This window comes from Pyrgilauda ruficollis, unplaced genomic scaffold (assembly GCF_017590135.1).
Source record: "Pyrgilauda ruficollis isolate IOZ18807 unplaced genomic scaffold, ASM1759013v1 scaffold9, whole genome shotgun sequence".
Taxonomy (NCBI): domain Eukaryota; kingdom Metazoa; phylum Chordata; class Aves; order Passeriformes; family Passeridae; genus Pyrgilauda; species Pyrgilauda ruficollis.
In genome coordinates this window covers 12,109,686-12,117,588 of record NW_024531043.1, presented here as the reverse complement: position 1 = coordinate 12,117,588, position 7,903 = coordinate 12,109,686, and positions in this window count along the sequence as shown.

The following is a 7,903-nucleotide window of genomic DNA, read 5'->3' as shown; positions in this document are numbered from 1 at the left end:
GGGACAGGGGATGGGGGACAGGGGGGACAGAAGGGACAGGGGGGACAGGGGATGGGGACAGGGGGGACAGGTGTCTGATCCTGGGGGACAGAGGGACCCAGGAACGGGGGGAACAGAGGGTCTGGTCCTGGGGGACAGCAAGACCCGGGAATGGGGGTAAAGGAGTTCTGATCCTGGGGGACAGGGGGACCCAGGGTCTGACCCTGGGAGACAGGGGGACCTGGATACAGGGGGGTCAGGGGGTTCTGATCCATGGGGGACACAGGATCTGATCCTGGGGGACAGAGGGTTTGATCCTGGGGGACAGGGAGGTCTGATCCTTGGGGGACAGACCCCAAGGACCTGGACACGGCGGGGACAGTGGTTCTGATCCTTGGGACGCGGGTTCTGACCCTGGGGGACACGGGACCCCGGGCACGGTCAGAGACCCTCGGCACTGATCCCTGTCCCAAACCCCGCCGTGTGTCTGTCCATTGGCACACAGCACTCTGGTTGTTTTCCTCCTGTACTTCAGTCACCTTGTTGGCTGCCTGTGACTTTTCCAACTCGTTTTAAAATGCTCCTCACAGCACCGAGTCCATCCCTGGCCCTGGCTCACTGTCCCTTGCCAATTCCCCCCGTACAGGACGTTCAGGGCTGTCCCTGGTGCTGCACCCTCCCTGCCTGTGCCAGGCCAGGTTGAAATCCTTCACCCTCTCCCGAGGGTTTTAATTGGCCCCCACAGGCTCAGTTATCATCACAACAATCTCGATTTACTGTGGGAGCCGCCTTTCACCCGGCCTGGCACAGCCATGGGAAATGAACGCGTCATCTCCATCCTCCAGGCATCCATCACCCAGGGGGAACTGTCAGGGCTTGGTGTCCACTTCCCCCAGCATGTGACAGAGGCTCCGCTGCCTCCTCTGGAAGAGAGGAAAGAGATAAAAAGAGATTATACAGCCCTCTGCATCCCTGCTGGGGCTGGAGTGCTTTCATAAATGCAGCACGGAGGATTTCCCATTCCCTGGGAATTCCCATTTCCCATTCCCACCTTTCCTGAAGCACCCCCAGCCTGGCCATGCCCTGGGGCTGCAGGGGTCAGGGGACAGTGCAGAGCCTGCTAGAGCAGGAGCAATCTCTGTGTTACCCCCTTCACCTGTGCCCATCCCTGCCAGGTGCTCCCCGTTAGCTGTGCTGGGCTAAAACCCTGCTGGGCACAGAGAGCTCTGCCGTGAGCTCCAGCCTCTGCTCTGTGCCTGCTCTGCTGCCCTCACGGCAGCCAGGTCTGCTCCTGGGCTGTGGCTCTGCCCTCCTGCACACAAAGCTCCTCCAGCAGTGCTCAGCTCTCCAGCGATGCAGGGTGGTGAGTGGGGCTGGCGCTGGGGTGGTTGTGGGCAGATGCGTCTCTTGGGGCAGAGCTCAGGCTCTTCTTGCTTGAAAAAACCCCCCAAAATACCTCAAAACAAACCAACCAGAGAATGTGGAGCTGTTGCAGTTATAGGGGTGGTATGGTGGTGTTTGATGGGAAGTGTTTTCCTTCCTGGCAGCTGCAGGGTACCCAGCTTTGTGGGACTGCAGCACCCAAAACCCAGGCAAGAGATGCCTGGAGGAGATGCAGTGACTCGTGGTACCTGGTTTCTCTTGTGTTTGGCCACAATGAGCCTCTCTGTCTGGTTTAGGAGGAGAGCCTGGGCCATGCCTGGGCACTGCAGGGTTTGCCTGTGCCCCTCTGCTGCTTGGTTTAACCCTTGGCCAGGGCTCTGTGGTGCAGGATTCAGCTTAAACCCATCCCCTCCTGTGTGCAGCTTGGGGCTCAGCCTGAGCCCTGCTCCCCAGGCTGTCTGAGGTGCTCTATGTTGTTTTTTTAAGTTCCTTCCCAGTGTGGCACAGAGCTGGAGGTGCTGGCAGTGCCCTGCCCTCTGTGCTTGGCCAGCCCAGCTCTGTGCAGCCTCTGCTGTCACCCAGGAGGTGCCCAGCACTGCAGGGATCCCTGTCCCCGCTGCCAGCACAGCCCAGGGGTGACCCCAGCATTGTCCCTGGGGTGAGCCCTGCCCTGGGTACCCCCTGCCCTCGTGGGAATGGGTTGAGTCCCGTGCTGGGTGTGTTTTTGTGGCAGGGATCAGAGCGGCTCTGCAGGCTTTGGCAGAGGAGCCTGGGCTCTCAGGGCTGTGTTGGATGTTAAACTTCACGGTGCTTAATGTCTCATTGAAGGATTGTGACTAAATGTCCTTCCACCTCCTGCTCTTGAGGGCACAGGAGCTTCGTTTTATTGCCTTGCCCGTCACCAGAGTCAGGGCTGGACCATTTCTGGGAATCAGCCTGGCTGTGCACAAGTTCCTCCACCCAGGGCTGCCAGAAATTCTCCTGCCCTTCAAAAAGGGAAACAAAACCCCCTATACTTCTTGCTCTGGGCTGTTTTTCTCACTGAGGTGTCCCTGTGCCCTGGCAGTGAGAGCCAGGGGCTCAGCCCGTGCACAGAGCATCCCTTTGGGGTACCCCATCCTCGCTGCTGTGGGCACAGGGCTTCCCAAATCACCCTAGTGCCCCCTCCTCGTGGCTGTTCGTGTGCCAAACCTCAGCTCTGTTGGGGCAAACCAGACTGCAGCCCCACGTGGAGCCCCTGTTTCCCCTCCCCATCCTCGAGGGAAATGCCCACATTCCAGCAGGGAGCTCCCACTGGAGCCCAGCCTGGGGGGCTCGGGGTGGTGATGTGCAGCCAGCTCAGATCCATGCTCCCTGTGCTTGGAGGCTCCCTGGGAGCACGAGAAACAATTCCTAAAAAGGAGCAGCCAGATGGAAAATGGATACCAAATGCTGCTCTCAGTCCCTTGAGGAACAAGGTTTGATCCCTCAGCCTGTGCTTCCTGGGGCTTAGGACAGAGGCACACAATGCTGTTTTAGAGGAGTTTCTTTTTATAAAGTTTATTATTTCCCTCCTTTTGGAAGTTCCTGATTTTCCCAGATATGAACTGCCTTTAGATTTGGTGCTGCTGGTCCAAGCTTTGCTGCTTTGGGTGTGTGTGGTGTGTGCAGGGTGAGGAGGATGAGGAGGATGAGAGCTGTGCCAGCCCTTCCCCAGCTGCCTTGTGGGTTCTGCAGGAGCAGGGACCATCCCCAGCAGCTGATACCACACCAGGGGCTTTGCTCCAGAGCTCTCCTCAGGTGGAGACAACCTTCATCAGGCAGGTTCCTGGTTCCTGCCTGGTTCCCAGCCTGGTGATCCCTCCCACCCCCTGGCAGCCCCTGTGGCTGTTCCTGGGGTATCCAGCTGCATTTCTGGGCTCTGACACCGTTTGTAGCACTGTTAAAAACCCCATCTCCCAAGGTGACCCAGCTGCTTTCTGCCTTCTCCGTCTGTCCTGGCTCCCAGAGCAGTTCCTGTAGGGAATTGCCTCCTGAGCAGCACAGACAGAGGCTTCCCCTGGTGCCCAGGAGCTGGGGACTGCTGGGGCACAGTGTGCCACCAGTGCCAGCCTGGAGGCCACCAGGGGCAGAGAGCCGAGCTTGGCAGCTGAGCTTCCAGGGAAGGAATTCCCAGCAGCTGCAGCTCCATCCCCAAAGACAGCTTTTCAAGGAATTTCCCTCTCCCCTCGCTGCAGACTTCCTCTGCTTTTCCAAGCAAGCCCCTGGCTGGGGGCCATGGCTGCAGTAACCCGAGCAGGGCAGATCCATGGGAACATCCGGGCTGGGAGCTGGTGCTTTCCAGCCTCTCAGCCCGTGGCTCTTATCTGCATTAATGTCCCCAGCTCCAGCACTGAGCCTGGCTCCTTCAGCTGTCTCCCTGGGGAGCACTGGATGCCCCGAGGAGCAGCAAAACCACCTTCAGTGATGACTAAAATAAACGGTGCTTGGGTTTTTTTTTTGAGCTCTGCTTCAGCAAGCAGCAGCTGCTGGTGTTGGTACCTCAGTCCCCCCTCGTGGCAGCGTGCTCCAGATGTGCTGAGCATCCTGGAGGGGTGCAGGGGGATCCCCTGGGGGTGACCAAACAGCTTCTCTGTCCCCAGACACCAAGGGGCAGTCCTGCAGAGAGCTGCCAGACAGCTCCTGGCTGTGCTGCCCCCTCTCCTGGGGCTGCTGTGCTGACAGGGTTGATCTCCGTGCCCTGGTGGGAGCAGGGGATGCTTTGGGGGCTCTGGAGGGGGTGACCCCTCTCCCTGGCAGCCAGGGCTGAGGGCAGGGATCACATTCCCCCTGCCCAGCTGAGCAGCACTCCTGGAGACACCCCTTGTGGGTTCCCTTCGGCTCATAAACACTGCCCTGCCCTCCTCGGTGCCCCTGGCAAATAAATCACCTGAAGTTTGCCCGTTTCAAAGCCTTGTGAGAGAAACCAGAGGAGGGTTCAGCAGCCCTGGCTGGCTGGAGTGGCTCACACACCACGCACCCGTTTGCATTTCATCTCCTCCATCCTGTGTTCAGCAATCCTCCAGAGCCCTCTCGGTGCCTGTAAATCACTGGGTGAGAGCGCGTCCCACCCCTCCACGAGATCCAAAACCTCCCCCTGCCCCCCAAAAATCGCCCTGGCTGAGTCGGAGCTGCAGCTTGCTGGCTGTGGGTCCCCCAGGCAGGAGAGGGGAGTGTGCCCCAGGATGCTCCCCTCGAGGGGCAGCTCCTGGGATGCAGTTTGGGGATGGGTTTGGTGCCTGTGCACGGTCTGAGTGCTCCCAGCTCACCCCTGTCTGTGTCCCCCCCTTCAGCTGGGGCTGCCCTGTGCCATTTCTGCTCCTCCTGCCCTGCTCAGCTTGCTTTCCACCCCTGGAATGTCCTGGGACAGAGGAGGAGCTCTGCCTCTCCCCCAGCCCTGCCGGTCAGCAGGGCTTTAATTCGTGGGAGCTGTGTGATCCCAGCAGTCCCTCGTGCAGCCAGGCTCTTCTCTCTTGTAATAAATCAAAGATTATTCCCCTCTTTGCCACCACCTCCCCTCAAAGGTTGCTATTGCTCAGCTGTGGCCTGACTTTAATTACAAATTAAGAGCAGCCGAGCGGGCACTAGGTGCTGTTAATTGGCTTTCCAGGGAAGGTTCCAGGGGGAGAGCTGAAGGCACCGGGGATTTCTGCTTGCTCCTTGTGCTCCTCACCGAGCCAGCTCCCAAATTCAGCCCTCTGGGTGTCATTTACCCAAAAACTGCAGCCAACCTCCACCCTCCAAGGTCCTTTTCCCCTGCTAATTGAAACCTCAGGGGCTCAGAGCCCTGCTGCCTGCCCCGGGATGGATTTTTATCTGCTGAGGACAAATTCCAGGGGAGGATGCTGAAACCAAGCAGATGGGCTGGTTCTGGAGGTCAGAGCGAGGAGAGGCACGGTGTGATGAAAACAAACTGCAAACTGCTCCAGAGGCTGCCAGAGCCCAGGCAGACGAGGCAAGGTGCCCAAGGAGTGCGCAGGGACCTCGTTTATTATTAATTAATGGAAATGGTGGAACAAATCAAGGCGTGCTCCCTGTGGAGAGCTTCAGGCTCTGCTCTCCGGCTGGATGGTGAGAGCAGCGAGCCCTCGGCGGGGCTGGGACAGGCGCTGTCCCCTCCCTGTCCCCTCCCTGTCCCCTGATTAGGGCACTGCTAATTGCTCTGCTGGGGGACTCCAGTGCTGGCTGCTGTGGGGTGGGAATGAAGATGTTGGGATGAGCCCCATCCTCCCCCTCTGGTCCTGCTGGGCGGATTTTTTGGTGGATTTTTTGGTGGGAGGGGCAGCTCCTGGGATGCAGTTTGGGGATGGGTTTGGTGCCTGTGCACGGTCTGAGTGCTCCCAGCTCACCCCTGTCTGTGTCCCCCCCTTCAGCTGGGGCTGCCCTGTGCCATTTCTGCTCCTCCTGCCCTGCTCAGCTTGCTTTCCACCCCTGGAATGTCCTGGGACAGAGGAGGAGCTCTGCCTCTCCCCCAGCCCTGCCGGTCAGCAGGGCTTTAATTCGTGGGAGCTGTGTGATCCCAGCAGTCCCTCGTGCAGCCAGGCTCTTCTCTCTTGTAATAAATCAAAGATTATTCCCCTCTTTGCCACCACCTCCCCTCAAAGGTTGCTATTGCTCAGCTGTGGCCTGACTTTAATTACAAATTAAGAGCAGCCGAGCGGGCACTAGGTGCTGTTAATTGGCTTTCCAGGGAAGGTTCCAGGGGGAGAGCTGAAGGCACCGGGGATTTCTGCTTGCTCCTTGTGCTCCTCACCGAGCCAGCTCCCAAATTCAGCCCTCTGGGTGTCATTTACCCAAAAACTGCAGCCAACCTCCACCCTCCAAGGTCCTTTTCCCCTGCTAATTGAAACCTCAGGGGCTCAGAGCCCTGCTGCCTGCCCCGGGATGGATTTTTATCTGCTGAGGACAAATTCCAGGGGAGGATGCTGAAACCAAGCAGATGGGCTGGTTCTGGAGGTCAGAGCGAGGAGAGGCACGGTGTGATGAAAACAAACTGCAAACTGCTCCAGAGGCTGCCAGAGCCCAGGCAGACGAGGCAAGGTGCCCAAGGAGTGCGCAGGGACCTCGTTTATTATTAATTAATGGAAATGGTGGAACAAATCAAGGCGTGCTCCCTGTGGAGAGCTTCAGGCTCTGCTCTCCGGCTGGATGGTGAGAGCAGCGAGCCCTCGGCGGGGCTGGGACAGGCGCTGTCCCCTCCCTGTCCCTCCCTGTCCCCTGATTAGGGCACCGCTAATTGCTCTGCTGGGGGACTCCAGTGCTGGCTGCTGTGGGGTGGGAATGAAGATGTTGGGATGAGCCCCATCCTCCCCCTCTGGTCCTGCTGGGCGGATTTTTTGGTGGATTTTTTGGTGGATTTTTTGGTGGATTTTTTGGTGGATTTTTTGGTGGATTTTTTGTGGATTTTTGGCTCATTTTGGTGGCCCAGCCCTCCTGGCACCTCTGCCCAGTGCCAGCCCCGCAGGTGTGGTGGCAGCCAGAGCTGGCACTGCCCCTTTCCTGCTGGAGAGAAACTGGCAAAGACCAAAATAAAATGCCGTTTTCTCTTGCAAGTTAAATTAATTTGGCTGGGTTTAAATATGAAAAAATGCTCTTTGCTGGGTCGGGTTTTTTTTGGGGATTTTTTTTCTTGGGAAGGAGGAGTTTGTTTCGTTTTGGGGGGGGTTTTGTTTGTTTGGGGTTTTTTTGTTTTTTTTGGTGGTTTTTCTTTGTTTGTTTGTTTTTTGGGGGGTTTTGTTTGTTTGTTTGTTTTTGTGTGTGGTTGGTTGGTTTTTGGGGGGCGGTTTTGGTTTTTTTGGGAGGGTTTGGGTTTTTTTGTCTTGTTTGGGGTTTTTTTTTTTTTGTTTGTTTTGGTTTTTTTTGGGTGGTTTTTTTTTGTTTGTTTGTTTTTTGGGGGGTTTTGTTTGTTTGGGGTTTTTTTTGAGGTTTTTTTTTTATTTCCCTGCAGAGCAGCTCTGTGCTCTGCAGGGCTCTGGGACAGGAGCAGGGATGCTTCCTGTGGCTCAGGGATTCAGGGCAGCTCTTTGCTTCCCCTCCTTCTTGTTTATCCCCCGCGTTGGTCAAAGCTTTTGTAAAACAAAGGCTTTCAAACAATTAATGCCAATCAGACGGACAGCCCAGCCCCCGAGCATGGGCTGAGCTCCACAGGGCTCTGGGGGGAAAAATAACCCAAAAAACCCAGAACTCACCCCAAAATAGCACAGGTGAGCCCAGAACTCACCTGTCAGTCTCCTGCCAGTAGTTAGCAGCTGGCAGAGTGCCTGAAGCATAAGGTTTGTGATCCCTTCCAAAAATTGCATCTGAATGTTAAGTGACGTACTGTAAATGCCAAATCCCTTTTGAATCTTGCTTAAAATCTCAGTTTAAAATATGCAAGCGACCTTTCTGTCTTTCTGAGAAGCTCTTTGCTTCTGGAAATTTTAAAAAAAAAAGGAAAAAGGAGGAAAGCAGACCAGCAATCTCTTGCTACTGGATAAAACCAGATTTTCTTCGGAGGTGGGGCAGGGTCCCCTTTGCAGGCTGG